Below are 20,474 nucleotides of genomic sequence, written 5' to 3'. Positions count from 1 at the left end.
TGGCATGATGGCTCACGAAATGTGGCCTATTTGTTTGCATCGCGGATGGCGTTACCGATTTTGGACGTTATATCCTATTCATTTTTCCATATAAATTACCGAATCGGTGCGAAACGCGTCGAGACAGATAGTGTCGGTTCAGATAATTGGAACCAAGCACACCAGGGCTCGTATCTTGATCGGTGTTTCGATAGACAGGGTACATTTCCTTGATGTTGGAGTGTAAAGTGCAGTTAAGTGTTGAAACATACAACCGTAAATCTATTGGCGTGGTATGAAATAACCGGTATTTCTGCCCTTATTGAGATAGTCTTGATAATCGAAAGCAGGTTGGTAGATATGTGAACTGGATAGAGACCAGTTGCTCGACACTTAAGATTTTATCATAATTTGCTGACAAATGTAACTATTTGTGTAATAATAATTATTTATCAACCACGTGAATCTACACTGTATCGGACATAGCTACAAGTGATGCCAATAGCAAGCGGAAATCGGATATAGAAATAGATCCTCGAAGTTTGTTTTCATCTATTCATGTATTCACAAAGTGTACCCTTACCTTAGAAACTTCAGAAGATCCACTCAGCTGCAAAGAAGTTTTTAACTTGCTGCATACGTTATATTTAGAATTGTCACATTGTTTATAATTTGTTGAATACTTATTTTGATGTTTCTAGAATTCTTTGACAATTTATCGATTTGTGTGAAAAGTATACGTTTTCAATATCGTGAAAATTTCTCACACGAAAGATCACATACCGCTCGTGGATTGAAGAGGGTACTTCCAGTTTGGAAAAGGGAATATCTTTGTTTAGAAGTAGAAATGAGAAACAATTTTTCTTCTTTATCAGCAGATAACTCATTCAATTTTGCTGCAAATAGCACTCTTGATAGCATTATGGTGAATGTGTGGAACACACATTCGGTTGAATCACAAGCCAATTTACGCATACGTAAAAATTAGCATGTCTTACAAGTCTTTAGCACTTCCGCTATAACTGTCCTACTCACTGATGCCGTGCTTCATTGTATTAGATTCTAACTTTCTGGCTCAATTGTGTTCTCAAAAAAAAAAATCGTTATGAAATTGTTTGGAGAAACGTCATAAGTTTCATTGGCAAATTTTGGGTTTGTTGTAAGTTTTCCTTCATTTTTTTTGGAAATATTTCAAGTATCATGCTCTGATACTTCAAATATAAGTTTTTTTTTTTGTAAATTCCCGTGTGGAAATGTTGGACGCCTTGCTACTTGACGGAAAATTACGGAAATTACGGAAACACGGAAAATTCTTGCTGAAATCTGTCTCATTCTGTAGAAATAAATTGTAGGATTTTATCATGTATTCGACAAAGATGTTCAAATCGACTTGGTAGGAAAATTTCTGGAGGGATTCTTAGAGAATTTTTTGACAGAAGTATTAGAGCAAGTCTGGAGAAATTCGTATTAGTGTTCCTGGCGGAATACTTGAAAGAATTTGGAGAAATTTCTAGACAGTTTTTTTGTAGGAATTCTTAGCATAAGTTTTAGAGAAATCTTGAGAAATTCTTGGAAAAAAACCTGAAGAAATTTTTGGATCATTATTTGGTGGAATTCTTGGAGATATTCCTGGTGAGATTCTTGAAGGATTCTTAACAGCATTCTTAGAGTATTTACTGGAGAAATTCTTGTATGAATTCTTGGAAGAAGTCTCGGAGCAATTTCTGGAGAATTCTCTGAAGAACTTTTCGGAGGAATCCCTGGAGTTGTCCCATTAATATTTTCTTGAGGAATTTCTGGAGCTTTCCTGAAGAATCTTGAAGTATTCACGAAGGAATTTCTGGAAGATATTTTGTATGAATTTTTGAAGAAATTTTTTGAAAAAAATCCTAGTGGTATTTCTGGCGAAATTCCTGAACGGATTCTTGGCAGAAGTCTTAGAGGGACCACTTGTGAAATTCTTGATGGAGGTCCTGTAGGATTTTTGGAGAAATTCCTGGAGGATTTTTTGGAAGAATTCTAGGCAGATGTCTTGGACGAATTTCTGGATGAGTTCTTGAAGAAATTCCTTAAGGAATTCTTGGTGTAATTCCTGGATGAATTCTTGGGGAAATTCCTGAAGATATTATAAGAGAAATTCCTGGAGGACTTCCTGACGGAATTTCCGAAGCAATTTCTGGGGGAATTGCTGGTGGAAATCCAAGACGATTTTATTAAGGATTCCGTAAGATTTTTTTTGAGGAATTATCGAGGAGATATTTGAAGTAACTCTCGGACGAATTCTTAGAGTAATCTCAGGAGTATTTTCTTGAGGAATTTTAAAGGTGCCCTGAAGGATCCAGGATGTAGTTTGAGAGGAATTTCTGTAGAAATTCTTCAAAAAAATCCCTTGATGAACACCTGGAAGAATTCTTTAGGTTCCTGGAGGAATTCCTGAAGTTTTTTTTGTAGGAATATTCTGATTTATCGTCCGTATTCTATTTATAACTTAATCATTTTATGGCTATATCGGTCTTTTTCTACTCAGAGTGTAAGGGAGTAAAAATCAAAGTGGATGAAATGATAGATATGATAGTATTCGCTAGGTTGCGAACAAGTGTGAACATATAAGAAGGTTTATGTAGGATTTTCTTTAATAAATCTTCTCGAATTCCTGGAGGAATTTCTGGAGAAATGCCTGAATGTAATCTGAATTGAATCTCTGGAGTTTTATTCGAAAGAATTTCTGGAGAATTTCCTGCAGGTATCTGGAGAAATTCATTGAGGATTTTCTGCAGAAATTCTTATAGGGTTTCTTGGAGAAAATCCAGGGGGAGGAATGCCTGTAGAAATTCTTGGAGGAATTCCTGAAGGAATGCTTAAAGAATTTCTTTGCAAGTCTTGGAGGGATTCCTGGAGTAATTCTTGGAGGAATACCTACACAGAAAAAAAAAATATTCATGTAAAATTCAGCGAGAAATCATGCACATAAAGGGAATGTTAGAGTTAGTGCATATTTACATGAGATATCATGTTAAATTCCGTTACAATCGTGTAAATTTCCGCCAATAGTCACGTAACCGGTTGGAGTTCATGATGGTTTACGCGATGGTTAGCGGAAATTTATACGATGGTAATGTAATTTTACATTATATCTCATGTAAAAGTACAATAACTCTAGCATTCCCTTTATGTGCATGATTTCTCGCTGAATTTTAATTACATTTATTTTCTGTGTAGATGGATTATTTGATGAATTATTGGAAGAATTTTTAACCGTTATGTGTCCGACAAAATTTTTGCTTTTTTCTACACCGTGCTTTTTAAATGTGCGCTTGGTACCCGGGTACCCTGTCGGCCACATAAGGGTTAAAGGAATATCTGGAGAAATTCCTCGTGGAATTCTTGAAGGAATTCTTGGAGAAATTCCTGGAGGAATTTCTGGCAGAATACTTGGAAGAACTCCTGGAAGAATTTTCGAAGAAATTCTTGAAAAAAAATTAGAGGAATTCTTAGAGCAATTATATTGAGAAATCCTTGGAGAGATACCTGGAAGGATTGTTTGAGGAATTCTTGGCGAATGTCTTGGGGAAATTTCAGAATTACTTGGATGAGCTAGATCACCAAGTAACACATGGAGATACTGTAGAGTGTAGAGAAACAAGAGTAGAGCCTGTAGATCTTCAAGGTCCTGATCCCAGAATGGTTTGGAAAGCCTGGAATATCCCATGAATGTACCAAAAGCATTATACTTGTGCACTGAGGCTCCATTGGCAGTGTAGACTACATACCACAATTTTTTTTACAATTAAAGCATGGAACGGACCTGGTTGGATGGTTAGAACACGCGACTATCACGTCGAGGACCTGGGATCGAATCCCACTCCCGACAAACTCACAAAGTGTGAGTTCTTCCTTCGGAAGGGAAGTAAAGCGTGGGTCCCGAGATGAACTAGCCCAGGGCTAAAAATCTCGTTAATACAGATAAAAAAAATAAAGCATGTAATAAAGTATGAAAATACTGTAACCCACACTTCAAAGTTTATTGGAGGTCATTTGTATTTCTCAGAATGTCCAACTACCACAATATCGAGTTGCTCGTAGCATTGCGATGTCTGGTGGACATCAACGTGACTTAATTTCTTGAACATAATGAACACATATGATGAAAGTTGTTGTAGATTTTAAGAAAATGACTTCCAGAGTAGTTTGGATTATCTAAATCACCCAATTCAAGGACCATGATTTTTAGGGGTGGTTTGAGACATTTGAGTACCGCAGACTATGCTCTGTGGTGATCATTCATCGTGTATAAAATTTGGATTAGAATGTTGGATTTGTGACACAAACTTTGGAGTATTTTGGAGACCCTATTATAGCTCTGGGATCAAAACTATGATGGGTAGTAATCAGACGCGTCAACTTGGTCAAATTATTGGGGGATGCAAAGCCTTGTTTTTCTGATTTTTTGTATGGTAAAATCGAAAAATCGTCAAATATTGGGGGGGCACGTATTTTTGGCAATGTACCAGCAAAAGGGGGAAGTACCATGCATTTCTTAACACAACTACATATTCCCCTTGACTGCAAAAAAGACTCCAATTCAAAATGTGTTAAAACGAAGAAAATATTGCATTACCCAAAGAAGATCATTCCGGGTGTTTACGGGTTATAATTTTTGTCGTTTTTTGACATTGGTTATGGGCAAAAATATTTCTTCTAGAAAGAGGGCGCCTCCGACACTGTGGCCCGGGCCCCACATTTGGAAATTCGGCACTGATTAGGAACAAGTAGCATTTTCAGATCTATGCATTCTCTGAATCTTCAGATTTGTGCACCAGAATATGCAAAACATGTTCAAATTTAAAAATGAAATTTAGATCAACATAACAAAGATGGGTCATTAAGGGTAAACTGTGAGTTTTCTTCGCCAATCGACTATTTTTGAATTATATATCGCGGGGTGGCAAGATGATACCGTTTGCACAGTTACATTGATAACATTTGTAGTCTTGCTGAGCCACGAGCCTTACAATTACTGTTGACATATAATTGAACTATCTTTCATTCGAACAAGTTAAGTAATTAGTCATATGTTGCCCCTTTAATGACTTTACTAAAGCTAATTCCAACCCTATGGCAGTTGAATCATTTCCTATGTTGTAATCACCTTGTAGACAGTCTTCGTTAATTCAAAACCTAAAACACCATTTACCACGGATTCCAGCATTGCTATCTACCTTAAGACAAATGCGTTTTCTTCTTTTACTGCACATTCATTCATTGTGGTAATCGCTTTATAAACGGTTCCCATGATGGATTGCCGTGCATTTTTCAACGGTGGATGAGTTGGCACCACCGCAGCACCGTAGAGACAATTGAGCTGTTCGTACATTTTCACACGTGCATATCTATTGAAAAGAAAACAGAAATACAAATTCGTGATCGCGTGTACATTTGTGCCCGAGGCTTCACCGTGTGATCCCATAAATTGCTCCCCAACATGAACATCGTCATGATTAGTTGATGGCTGTCGGTAGTAGCCCATTTCTAATTCACGGCATGAAATTGAAAGTAAAGAGCTGTTCAATTGGCGTCGCGTCGTCGTCTTCGTCGTTCACGGTGGTAGGGTTCGACTCCCGGCCCGTGTATCTCTTGGGTAAAAAGTGGAACCGAAGACACGTGCTGCGACTCAAATCCGGGGGGATAGATTTTCTCTTTGTTTTGTGCTGTTAGTTTTTTCTCTGCCCCTCGTCTAATTATTTATGTATGAAGTCGTTTATTTTCAAAATTGTTCAATCGTTCACCGCTGGCTGTGTGAAGAACTTCGTTCCGTCTTTCACGTCGCCTCTTTTGTACGCTGAATGTGCCAAGCCACTTTAAACCCGATCCCGAATGCCACCAGCAGCGCAGGCGATTGGTGATGTTTGCTTGGGGCAATACAATACCAAAAACACCAACATCAGCCGTCGTTGTTGTTGGCTGCCATTGACCAATTTTCCAACACCGCCCGCTGACTGCGCGTGCTGTCATCGGGTCGATTGTTAGGATAGGTCCCTGCCGGTCGAGGCGAAGAACCTGTTTCCGGAATTGGGACGTAAGTTCGAATATCGTGTCCCGATGTGTGCCAGTCGGCGGGCGATTTCGATTTTGTTTTTTGGCTGTGTTCGACATTTTTTGAAAGAAAGTTTCTGCCGTGTTTGTTTAGGTCATACTGCATGTTTTGCTTTTAACAATCCCATAAATTTATTTGTAGCCCTATCGGATACTAACGTTCAGATTTTCTTTTGTATTTCAGGTTCGTCTTCCAAAAGGATCTACAGATCATTCATCATAATTTTGATTAATAGATGCTCAGTCACTTTCTTTCCTTTGTAAGTACACATACAACGAATAATTTCTTGGATCAAAAGTTTAAATTCTTCATCAGGGAATTTTTGTTTCGCAGTTATTTACCTCTCTTTTTTCGAATAAAAACACGTAATCATTTCGTCGACGATTTAGTTGGGCGTAGTGATAGCTCCTGATTTGTAAGCCAATTGACAATCCCTGGATCATCTATACCATCCTGCTTTGTATATATCTATACATTACATATAGGCAGCCAAACTGCAAGCTACAGTCTACAGTCACAACGACTGGCAATATGGTAGCTGTAAAACATTCTATTCTCCTATTTTTTTTAAATCAAACTTAAGATTAACGGATAACTGTTGTACGGCAACAATCTTCATTGGAGTGGCTGGTATCAGTCTAAAAATAGTAGATCACCAGCACATGAACAGTTAAAAGTTCCCAAGGGCAATCACCTTGATTCCATGTGTAAGTATCAGATCAGACCAACTAAAGTCTCTTGTTCGTTAAAATTCACAATTATCAAAATTTTTAACATTTTAACAAACTTTATCATTCACCAAGGCAATAAATAGAAAAAGTTTTGGGAAATATTAAGTGCGAATCTAACTTAGCTTTTCCAGTAGAAACCTACAAATTTCCCCTTGGCCAAATGTATGCAGAAATCATGAGTCTTCGATTTTTACCACTAGGTGGCTGTGCAAGCGTTCAATAATTAACCCTTTGATATTCTTGTATATAACACACAATATAACTTGTGGTTCAACAATCACATTTATTATAATTTGAAAATAGTTTATGGCGATTTAATTGGAAATTTTTATCATGGAATTCTAATAGATTCCGTAGAGTGTTTCCAAACATTTGTTTATTATTTTCATGGGACAGCAATAAAATCATGGAAAAGATGTGATTGGAAACATGCTTAAACAGCTAATATATCCGCTTGCAGGATGTATCATTTTTGTGTGGGATCATTTTCACGAATAATTTGTAAAAACACTGAAATAAATGCAGGTTAAAATTCTTGAAGTAATCTTTCGAATTGAAACATAAAATTTCTTCAATAATTCCTCCAGCAAACATATATTGGGTAAATGTACCAATTATGGCTATAGTACCAATTATTTGTCATAGTTGATTTTCACCCTTTAACGGTATATATCAACAAGAAAAAAATGTGAACAACAGATCACGTTCACAAAAGATGTTTGCACTCATTTAAACTCCGCATTTTGCTCGAATTATGGTAGAAATAAAAAATGTTCCTTAAAATTTCGGCTTCCTTACACTCTTTTTCGCCATAGTGCACCAGTTATTGCTAATCCCATAAGGAATGCATTTAAATAGTGCGAAAAGGTACCGAAGTTAAAAAATGTAATAAATACTAAAAGTAGTTTTGACTTCGTTTCTATATTTTTCCTGTAAAGTATGGTAACTAAGCTATCATTTAACATATTGATGACATTTGTTGGTCTTCTCGTTATTTGTGTACCAATAGTTTTCCTTAGGTAGTGCTATAATTGGTATAGGCACCCTATTTGCTAAAAAAAATCTATACAAAATTTGAAAATTTCTCATGCATTTCCGCAACAAAAAAAAAATCTCAGGAATTCCTTAAAAAATACTCTGTTTTACCAAAAAAAAGACATTCATGAGCTTCTAGCAACGATCAAAATTGGCCATGTTTAACACGTGCTGAATTTGGAATCGTGCTGCTAAAAAATATCAAGTAGAAGAGTTTTTTCGTTATTTCTGAAATTTGAGTTTAAAATTGTTTAAAAGTTTGGTATTCAATTCAATTCATTTATTTTGCGTTGTAATAAACGAATTTCAAAAATATTTGGCAGAAATAGAAAGCTGAATATAATGCATTTCGATCATTTAAATATGGGTTTTGCGTCAGTTTGATGGAAGACGTGTGAGTTAATGAGATGATATCTAGTATATGAGATGAATTTTAGCAACGTTTTAAAACGGAGATTTTTTTTTGAAAGACAAAAATACAATTGAAAATTTTTTAAATGCGAATGTTTAGAGTAATACGTGCTCCCGTGAAATTGCTCTCTCTCTTATAATACATGCAACATTGTAGAACAAACTTGATCTCTGTATTTCAAAATCGGAAAACTTATGTATTTTCAGCAGTTTTGTTAACTTCGTCATTATGGGTCTTTTTAAAACTGCTGAACTCGTATTTGCCCTTAAATCTTTCCCAACCAAGCTAAACCCGTAACGTGGGCAGATCACCTTGGAATGGTGCGTTACGGTGTAAGATCTACCATATCAAGTTTTGATCTTGCTATTTTCCGGCCGGGTTTATTTAAATGCAGGAACATTCCAGGATCAAAATTTGGTGTACTTTTTTACACTATTTATTTATTTTTTTTTTTTTTTACTCTATTTTTCACTGCTAATGTACCGTTTGTTTCAGAGGGATGCAGGTAAATTTAACCTATATATAAATAACCATTTACAAAAAAATAACAGTGGAGAACGTATCACAATTTAATACTATTTTCTATTTCAGATTTACAAGCAGGCAATCAGCGATCAAAGCGGCGATTTATCTCTTTCTTTAGAAAGGTCAAGATTACCGTACGATACAGTGACAAGTAGACCGCGTCGATTTAGTCGTGCCGAGTTCCATAATTATGGTTTCTTTTTCGAACACTTACGATAATGTATTTTTGTTTTTCATCACACCTTCAACTTATATTACGCGTTGCGAACTTTCGCGGATAATAAATATGTACAACGGTTTTATTATAAGCAATCTTATTAACACGGGAACGCGAAAAAAAAGTAATACAAGAACATAGGTGAAACTCAAAAGCAACGATTTTAGTTGTTTAGTTGTCCAGTTTTCTCGTAAAGCTACGGCGCGGGTTTCGGTTACAGCATTGGCAGTAACCCTAAACGGAATTGCATACAGTTTATTTTCTGACTGAGAAACGATAAGCTTAAAACGTGCGTTATTGCGAGTTGATCCGACATAAACGTGGTTTAAAAATTATTCATACCCGGTATATAATTAAATTTAATACACAAACATACAATAAAATTATTGTATTCTTCCGACAGCCGGCTGGCGGAAGACTAAATCATATCAAGGGTTGCATAGTTCATATCACATACCAATGTGAATCCAGATCTATGTAACTTTCTATCCCTTCCATTCCCACTAACAAACTTCCTTCCTGTGACAACCGTGGGGATGCGGAGGTACACACGGTCTCTAGTAGCAACGGATGTCACACCAACATTCCTTCCCTTCCCTGATGACCGTAAGGACGTGGCCGGCGCCGGTACTGACAATATAAAGTTTTGAACCTTCAAAATTGCACATTGAGGATGGAAAGCTACACCCAGGCCCCATCCATTTGGTTCCCTGTGCAATGTTGACTGTTCTGGTCAGTAACGGAGTAGCAACTACGAATTGTACGGTCATCTCATGCTCATGCTGCTTAAATCTTTCCCAACCAAGCTGTACGATACGACAAAGTTTGAGGCAATGTGATCAACAAAAACCACTTATGACGCAGAGAATAAACCTGCCGATAAGACCCATTTTCCGAATGATTTTTCACATTTTTTTTTTTTGCAAAATGAATCATTTTAAATAACTAAGTTTTTATTGTAATTCTATAAGCTTTCTGCTTCCAAACTTTCAAGGCCTGGACAAAGTTCATTTCAGGACCCAAATAACTGAGCAAAATTTGGGCACGGTCGGTTATGTCTACGTTTTGCGCATCGCGTTTGAACTTTGTATGGAATTTTACATGGGAAAGCTCACTTTTTTCCATTTCTCTCATGAGAAGCTCGCATTTTTCTAAAACCATGTAACCGATAATGTGAAAACATAGCCTAGGGTGTCGTGAAAAACTTTGCCAAACACTACGAAGGGATCTGATGCTCGTGGAAAAAGTTATGGCTTTGGCATTGCTTGCCGAAACATCATGATTTTGATGCTATTGTTATTCCTTTACATGTTAAAACATAAACACATGCATGCGGTTTGTTGAATATAACTTTTTTTACAAGCATCGGATCGCTTTGTGGCCTTCGGCAAAGATTTTCAGAACATCCTAGGCTACTATTTGACATTATCGGTTTAAATGTTTCAGACAATTTTTTCAACTTATAACAAAAATGTAAAAAAGTAGATTTTTTCATACAAAATCCCATACAAATTTCAATTGCAATGCGCAAAGTGTAGACGAAACCGACCGTGCTCATATTTTGCACAGCTACTCAGCACCAGAAATGGAACCAAAAAAGCTTTGATCGGAGAAAACGGTTCCGATGACCTACGCTAGTGTTTATCATTTGCACTGTAATAACGGTATAAAAAACAAGTACCGTAAAACGACGTATCATTGATCAGCGGGGTAACATTGATCGGCTTGACCGACTTCATGAAATGTCCAAACAAACATTTTTAATTTAATCAGTTTCTGTTCACGAATGCTATTTCGTAATTTGCTGTTATTTAGCTATTAAATGACATAGAATTCATGAAAATTGAATTTCATAAACATTAAAATAAATCGATTTTGTTTTGTAAAGCAATGAAACGCATTGTCAAACATTCATGCTTGGCATGAATACTACATACAATATAAGGTTGGAAATCACTGTATAACTTCAATATGATATCCTAGAATTGAATTTGACACGAACGAAACCTTTATGAAAGTGATATTTTTCAGTAAAATATACGATTTATTCAAAGTAGGCCATAAATTCCTTAAGCCATTGTCTTCCTTTAGGCGTTATTCGCGGTTTAGAGGTTTTAAATCCTTAAATAACTCAAAAGTACATAACTTGTAAGAATTTGGACAGTATAATTTGAGAGCTGCCCTTTTTTTCAGAAGTACAACCTTGAATTATTTTGGAAGTTGCCCGATTTTTTCCCAGAAGTTTAGCCTGAAAATACTCTGTCTATGCCGCGGCCCGTGGCGTAGTGGCTGCACGTTCACTTCATAAGTGGATGGTCATGGGATCGATCCCAGCCCCGGCACTTGCATTTTTTCTTCAATTGATCTTTCCCCGAGAGCGGCTGACCCTCTTCTGAGCATATGCTACAACGGACCTTGGATACCGGCTAAACAGCAACTCACAACGAACTCCCAATCGGACTGGAAAAGAAACAACAACCACACACCATCATCCTCATGCTCGTCATTCTACCATGGACAGGGTAGAAAAGTGACAGCAGCGCAACCAGTTCGATATAATAGAATTAGAATAGCAACCAGTTCGATATAATAGAATTAGAATAGGATATATTTAGACGTTGTACAAAGTGTAAGTGCAGTCGCCAAGTGGAATCGCTCACACAGTGCCCTTGTGGAGCTGTAATCTAGGTTAAGTGATTGAAGAATTAAAAAAATACTCTCTAAGTGTCTGCAAAGAAATCCTTGCAAGTTCTTTTCTCCTTTCTATATATCAAGTATTGATTTTTTATATGGTAGACTACACACTACAAAAAATCAAAATTACTAGTGACGTAAATTTATTGCATAGAACGAAAGCAATTTATTGACGAAAGTTTATAGGTCTTATGGCTTAATAATACGTCATTCTTGTAAATTTGAGTTCAATGTGACGTAAGCAATTTGTGATTCATTCATCATTACGTTTCATATGACGAAAAAATCAGTTAAATGTGACAGAAAATTACGTCACTTGGGCGTTCAAATTTAGGTCATATGTGCCGCTTGCAGTACATCCAAAGTGACGCAAATTTACATGAATTTTTCTAAATTTGTGTTTACCCATTTGCTCCTGCAAATTTTCATGGACCATTTTATGCATATTAGTAATGAAACTCACCGATATTGCTACGTAATAGCAAAGAAGCATAATGATTCTGATGAACGACTTTTAAAGGGTTAAGAGGTAAGAAAATTTTTCGGTCCGTCGTGGTGTCAGTTTCTCCAGGACAGGTAATGGGAATTTGTTGTGATTTCTTATATCTTCCGGTATGTCCGCTTGCAGACCCTAACCAATGGCGAATGTTTTGTAGCTCTCATATAAGAGCCGCGATCCGCGAATACAATTGGATTCGGTAGCATATTGCGCATTTCCCATTCCACTGGACCAATTTTGCAGTTATCATAAGTGCGGGATCATGAATAAAACTGATATTTCGCATCGTATGGTGTCGGTGTCTTCTGCGTACTTATTCAGTACACACTTAGAAAAATTCATGTAAACTTGCGTGACTTTGGATGTACATATGCAAGCGGCACATATGACCTAAATTTGAACGCCCAAGTGACGTAATTTTCTGTCACATTTAACTGAATTTTTCGTCATATGAAACGTAATGATGCACGAATCACAAATTGTTTACGTCACATTGAACCCAATTTTACAAGAATGACGTATTATTAAGTTAAAAGACCTATAAGCTTACGTCAATAAATTGCTTTCGTTCTGTGCAATAAATTTACGTCACTAGTAATTTTGATTTTTTTGTAGTGTGTATCTTAAGCTTCGAGCGATCGCGCTGTTGTATTTTGTACAACACGTTGAAAAAAATCTCGCTTTTTGTATTCCGCATTAGGTGGAAGTAGCGAAATCGCAGTTTTATTCATGATCCCGCACTTATGTTAACTGGGAAAGGGGTCCAGTGGGGTACACATAGCATAATATAGCCATGGCTAAATAAATGCTTCGGATTTCTTATTAGGTATAACGATCACAATTCTTCTGTTCATAGTATATATACTATGCATTAACTTATTCTTCAGTCCCATAAAAAGGTACGTCAAAGTTTACCTTTACGTGTGATATTATTTGGAAGTTATATGGTTTGGAATGACGTTTTTATTATTTTCTATTTTGTCCTTAATGGACTTTTTGACAGATGTCTGTGCAAATCCCTAATGATCCATTACACGACCCCACTTTTTCCCGGTCACTTTACATGCAATGACCCATATATTTCTTCTTGAGTGTATAGTATATGAGTAAATGAGATTACTTTCATTCAGAGGGCGTTTGAGAAAGCTTACAGAAGGTGGATGAGTCTGTTTTCTTTTTTTCTCTTTTTCTTCAACATCAAAGTATATCGCTGCGGGTGTAGAAAAAAACTGAATTTCAAACAGCTTTTTTTTTTGTTTATATTAATGTGTATTTTAACTTAAATGCTTATTCTACACTTAATTTCAAACAGCTTAACTTGAGATGAAAGTAATAATTTATAAACATTAAAAAATGTAAGCTTTTACACAGCAGCATCATTTGTTGGAAATGAAGCCATATTTCCTTGGTCATTATGTCACTCATTTTTCTCTGCAGTATGCTTTCCGTTGCACCTAGCTGTACAAGAAAGGCAAAACAATGACATGAACAATTACATACAGATTATTGTCTTTCAACTTCCATCGGAATCAACTCAAGCGCTGATTGTACCCAACCTATGTACATGCATTTTTCTTCTTTAAATGGCCACGCGAGCCAGAGCCAAACGTTCCGCTAATTGCCAATTGTCTTTGTTACCTACTGCTCAATTTCCCCATATATCGAGCTCCCCGGTCTATTATTTATACAAATTTCCGGCAGTTCCCCCTTTTTCATTTTCTTCTGGGTTCCAATTCCACAATCCTCGTCGACTTCACACTCACACACCACCGATCCGAGGCATCATTAAATTCACTTTCGAAAGCAAGTCGTCGTCGTCGTCGGTGGCGGCGGCAACGGCGACGGCGGCAGCGATGGTGAACCGACCGGTAAATGGCGTCAAAACCAGTATACCTATTTTCCTTCCTATATTTATTTTTTTCCAACACGTTTTTCGTGACGACGTCGCCGACATCTAAAACGGTGACGCGACGTGTGTGCTGGAATTTTGGTGGTGGAGGTAAATCGCGTTATCGCGATAATGCAACAAAACGATCCGCTCGCTTGCACCCACTCCCGAACAGCTCGCGTTTTGATCACCACCGTGTCGCCTCGAAGTTGCTTGTCAGCTGTTATGGGGTGTTGACGTAGCTAGACGTATTTCCGATGGGACACATAGTTTGAGGATAAGTTGAAACTGGAACACACGAAAAAATATCCATGTAAAGCTGAGAAGCAAGCTCTGTCTCAGTTGTTACGTTACTTGGTGTAAGAAGAACAAGCCCGATAAAGTAATAAGTTTTTGTATTATGTCCTAGAGTGGTACTTTTCCACTTTCCACAACCTTCTCTAAACATTAACCGGAGGTTTGAAATGATCACTGGATGGACCACCGAAAAATCAGTTATACCTATCCGGAAAAGTGTAGATATACTCATTTGTTCAGCCATTCCATGGCAAATCGATGTAATGTATCTCCGATTGTCGTGATACTTCATGGGATTGTAGTTCATCGTAAACAGTTAGACCCATAGAATTCCTGATGGAATCACTGAAGGACTTAACGAAGGAAACGCAAGAATTCCCAAAGGCATCCCTCAAGGAATTTCTGAGGGAATCACTGGAGGACGAATTCCCGCAGGAATTCCTGAAACAAATCTCGAATCATTTGAAGAATTTGGAAAGAAATCCTTCAAATAATCTCTAACGGAATCATTCGAGAAACAAAATAATTGGAAGAATCATGGATGCATCCCTGAAGAGATTCCCAAGAACTCAATGGAGAAAGTCCAAAAAAAAAATCACTGGATGAATTTCTGAAGAAATCCGTGGAATAATTAACGAAGAAATTCTTAGAGAAGTAAGTAAAAAATTTTGGAAGAAATCTGTGAAAGATTTCCCTAAAGGAATTCTCAAAAAAAAAAACGTGCGAAACAATTTCCTATTTTATCACTGGAGGGATTCATAAAGATATCTCTAGTAGAGTTTCTGAAGCAATCGCTAGATGAATTCTCAGAGAAGTTGTTAGAAGAGTTCATATAGTAATCCCTTTGAGGACTCGTAAAGAAACCAACTAGGGAATCTTTTGAGGAGGAATTTCCAGAGAAATATTCTTGGGAACTTCCGGAGGAATCTCTTGAAGACTTTCCGGAGGATTTCCTGAAGACATTGTACAATGAATTCCTGCTGGAATTCTTAAAGGAGTCACGTGGAGGATGCGTGAAGAAATTCAAAATGAAAACCCGAAAACATCTCAATGAAATGGAAATAATTCTCGAAAAAAAAAAATCTCAGGACAAACCATCGGAGAATTCCCTGTAAAAAATTATGTACGCATTTCGTGGGGCATAGCTGGAAGATTTTTTGAAATTCGGTAACTGCAACAACTGACAGACGACAAATAACTGTCAGTTGCTACATAATGCAATCGAAAACATAGCATTGCAACAAAAGCGCATGTGAAAAACATCGCATCGATGACGAATAGCGGTGCAATCATTGCAAAATTGTTTATGCTTGAATGTGCTTCAGAACGTTCGTGCTTCCTTCAAAGAGAGAATAGCTCACTGGAAGTATTTAACGTGTCCGTGCTATTAAGAAAAAAATGAAAGCTCTTCAGGAGGGAACTTTTAGAGAAATTTCCTTAATCAATTGAAATCTAAAAAGTAAATCTTAGAGGAATCACGAAAGAAACCTTTTGAAATCACCAGGGAGTACTTAACGGAAATCCCAAAAGTTAACTCCTGTAGGTATCCCCAAAGAAACTTTTGGAAAAAAATCCTGTAGGAACTTCTATTGAAATCCCTAGAAAAAAAAACTCATGATAGGATACTCCTGTTGGGACCCTGGGAAGGAATCCAGAAGGATCCACCGAAAGAAACTCTTGGAGAAATCCTCAGAAGGCACTCGGGGACGAATTCGCAGAAAAAATCCTAGAGAAATCCCTGGAACTCTTGGAAGAATCTCCAGAGGGAACTCCGGGAGGAATCCTCAAAGACATGTCCTGTGAGAATCTTCGGAGGTAATTCCCAGAGGTATCTCCAGCAAAACTTTTCGAAAAAATATCTATAAGAACTTCTATTGAAATCTCTAGAGCAAACTCCTGACACAGTACTCCAAAAGGTATTATTATAAGTATTCCCTGGATGAATCCCCAAGGGGATTTGATAGAGAAATTCCTTCACAGAAACTTGCATTGAAATCTTCACCAAGAATACCTGGAGGAATTCCCAGAGACACATCCTGGAAAAAAAATCCTACAGGCACTTCCATTGAAATCCTTAGAGATAACTCCTAAAAGAATACTCTTGGAATAATCTGTAGAGATTTTTCCTCGAGGAATTCTCGAGTGGGCTTCTGGAGAAATTCCCTGCAGAAACTTCCACTAAAATCTTCAGAGAGAACTTCTGGAGAATTTCCCAGAGGAAACGACTGGAAAATCTCCAGAAGCAACTTCTGGAAAACTCTCAAAAGGCACTTCCATTGAAACCCCCAGAAAGAATTCCAGGATGAATCCATAGATGGAATTTCTAGAGAAATCCCAAAGGGTCCTTCTGTATAATATCCCTTCAGGTTAAAAATTACCAGAAGAAACTTCTAAAAAAGTACCCAGACAGAACTCTTGGAGGAATCGACGGTGAGAACTCTAGTAGAAATTTGTAAAGGGTGCTTCTGGAGAATCCCCAGAGGGAACTTCTGAAAATACAAATCCTTATTTGTTTGAATGCGTTGATGAAATTCTAGAAAGAATACTCCTGGAAAAATCCTTAGAGGTATTTTCTGGAATAATCGCCAAATCTTCAGAGAAAACTTCTGGTGGAATTCAAAAAGAGAACTCCTGTAATAAGCCCCAGAGAGAATTCCTGGAGAAATTCTCTAAAGGCTAGGATAGGATGTGACACCTGCAACTTCTCTGTCTAATTTCATAGATTGCTGTCTTGTTTATCCACGTTGCTAAGATTATTGGTCGCCGAATCGATCTCTTTTAGGCTGACTAGTTGTCACATCCTGTCCTAGTCTAAAGGTACTTCCGTTGAAACCCTCAAACAGAACTCCAGTATGTGCTTCTAGAGGGAACTCCTAAAAGAATCCCCAGAAGTTACTCCAGGAGCGATCCCCAGAGACAAATCCTGGAGGAGTCCCCAGAGGAAACTTCCCTACAGGTTATTTCTGGGAGAACCCGCCGAGTATTCTCAAAATCCGCAGGAACTCCTGAAAAACATCCTTTTGAGGAATTCCATTGCAATCTCTTGAGGAAACGTTTGGAAGAATCCACTGAGGAATTTCTTGCAGAAAAACCATTGAAATCTTTAGATGGAACTCCTGAAAAAATACCCAGATGGATCTGCTGGAGGAATCACCAGAAGCAACTCCTGGGGGTATATCCTGAAGCTACTTTCATTGAAACGCACAGAATAAATCCTCTGATGGGATTCGGGAATCCCCAGAGGGAAGTCTTACAATAATTCTCTGAGGGCATTTTGGAAGGAATCCTCAGAGACATGTCCTGCGGGAATCTTCGGAGTGAGGTTTTGGTGGAGTTCCCAGACAGAATCTCTCGAGAAATATCCCTATACAAACTTACAATGAAATCTCTAGAGGAAACTTCTGACAAAATACTCCTGAAGTAGTCCTTGGAGGTATTTCTTGGAGGAAACCCCAAAGGGAGCTCTTGTGGAAATTCCCTGCAGAAACTTCCATTAAAATCTTCACAGAGAACTCCTGGATGATTTCCCAGAGAGAACTCTCGCAGAAATTCCTAGAGGAAATTCCAGAAGAAATGACCAGACGCAAATCCTAGAGGAACCTTCAGAGAAAACCAGTGGCAAAAAATCCATGTACCGTAATCCGGGGTCAATTTGATATCTTTAAAACAACTTTTGCAAACAACGTTTGTTGCTATTGAAATATTGACAAAAGAATTTCTACAAATTCAGTACCGAATGGATCTCTATGAAACCACGTGACAAAATTTTATTCAACAAATTGAAACTTAAAATTAGGTAGACAACTTCAAAAATCAAACATACATATATAAATGCCTCTTTAAGGCGAAATTCATCAGCGTAGAATTGGACGTCGGTTAGAATAGAAAATTATATTCTCCGATAAACATTGATATTCTGTACACGAATAACGCGTCAAAGCTTTTACAACTAATGAATTCGGTTGTTATTATTATTATTACTTTATTATCGAGATTTTCAGCCCTAGGCTGGTTCATCTCTTTTTTGGTTGTTAAATGGCAAATTGAAATTTTGAAATCGACCATTCAACGCCTAATGGTGTGCAATTTCTTTAACATAAACTATGTCCTTCGTGTCCAGAATAGCTACACCACATCACAATCAAGCTTCTACAAAAATGTGAACACAGAAAGTTTACTGATACTCCTAGTGGCAATCGATTGTTTAGTACACTGCAAATTTTGTTTGCTGTTATTCAGCAAATTTTGCTGATTTTTTTGTGCTGATTTCATTCAGAATACGAATTTACTGAGTATCAGCAATTATTTTTCAACTTGCTAGACCATCCAGCAATTTTGACAGTTGATCAGCAACGTTGTGCTGAAATTCAGCAATTTATTCTGCTGTTTTTTTTTTGTGCTGGAAGCATTTCAAAAAAAATGATTTGTACCAACGGTTTCGGCTATGTAAGAAGCACATTGAAAAACCCTCAATGAAGTAATACAAGACTAACTTTTTCTAAATACTGATAAGTCCACACTCATCTGTAGACATCTATGAACTAGATGAGATAGAGATTTTATGATCCTAAAGGACGTACAGAAATGACTAATATGGAGTTACAATTTAGTCCGCGAATGATCAAATTCACCTCGGTGATCAGTTTGACCCCGCTTTACGGTACCTAGAGGCTTGAGAAAACTTCTGAACGAATTCTCCTGGAAGAATCTGTAGAGGTTTTTTGGAAGTTTCCCCAAATGGACCTCTGCAGAAACCTCTCCACACAGCACAGTGTTAATCTATCAGAAACACACAAACGAGTAATGAAATCAAGCGAACTGTGTCGCATTAGCAAAGTAATAATCACACCTATCTAACACCTTACGCTTGGCATCCTCGCACCAATGTGTGAACCCTCTGCCAACCATATCCCACCAACACTCCGACATCCGCATGAATTTGTGTAGACGCAGAGATATACTGGGTCTGCTGTGGATGCAAACGATTGCAATTATCACTTCCTTCCCCTTCCCCACATTGACCTGCAACCTGACGTGGCAGGCGCCATTGTCGCCTAAAATAGAAGATCACCAACGCTTACACACTGAAGATACCTGCTTAGTCACCGGCAGATATCTCATTGGGCCCTTTTGCGAGTGTAGCTGGTCTGGCGTTACTAAAGTAGCATCTATGTACGGGCGGTCAATCAAGCTCAAGCTCATGAGGAAAAAAACCAAGATGGTGGCTCAAAATGGAAGCTGGTAGCTGTTTCAAAGAGTTTTAGGCTCCAAAGATGGTGGATGATTTAATCATTTTTAGGCTTTAAAACCATACAATCCGTGGCGTAGTGGCTACACGTTGCTTCATAATCAGATGGTCATGGGTTCGATCCCAGCCCCGGCACTTTCGTTAGTTGCTTTTTCCCCCTGAGAGCAGTTGACACTGACCCTCTTCTGAGCCCATGGCTCAAATGAACCCGGATACTTGGACATCGGCGAACGGCAACCCATAATGGACCCCCAATCGGACTGGAAACAGGAACAACCAACAGCCACACATTATCATCCCCGTGCTCATCATTCTACCATGCAACCCACAGAAAAATAAATTGTAAACACAATAAAATTCTAGTTCAAATCAACCGATTTTTCAGTTTACTATATCGACAAACTGAGTTCTAGTTATAACTGAACTGTTCTATTGTTTGATAATACAAATATTTTCATTTGTCGAATTTTTTGACAAACAGCGATATGGTATTTTCAACATGAAATAATGGATTGATTCAAACGACTGCACTTTTGCCACTAACAAACCCGGAATGTGATTGTGGTGGTGACGGCAGCAACTGGGGCAGCTCGGAAATCTATTTTTAGACCGTCGATAAGCGGATGGGGAGGAGAACGACTAAAAAAAGACAAAAAAGGCAAAACCGATCAACTTTTTGTGGATGCTGTCGTGAGTACCAGCGCGTTATCCATCACGGCCAAAGCTGCATTTGGAAGTTGGCGTGATGGATTTGCTACACCTTCTTCGTTGTGGCGATGTTGGGGTAAGCATTTTATATATGTGTGAGTGCTTTCGGACCATATTTATGGTGTTTATTTTGTTGAAACAAATGAA

General features: G+C 37.7%; 1 protein-coding gene across 6 annotated transcripts in view; it reads right to left on the bottom strand.

Moving 5' to 3' along the window:
- LOC109412237 (glucose dehydrogenase [FAD, quinone]) overlaps positions 1-20,474 on the bottom strand; it is a 70,861-nt gene that overhangs the window by 16,888 nt on the left and 33,499 nt on the right. The gene's annotated exons all lie outside the window — the stretch shown is intronic.

Source organism: Aedes albopictus, chromosome 3, assembly GCF_035046485.1.
Source record: "Aedes albopictus strain Foshan chromosome 3, AalbF5, whole genome shotgun sequence".
NCBI classification, from domain to species: Eukaryota; Metazoa; Arthropoda; class Insecta; order Diptera; family Culicidae; genus Aedes; species Aedes albopictus.
The sequence above is the reverse complement of the archived record's forward strand: the minus strand, read 5'-3'. Positions and strand labels throughout refer to the sequence as shown.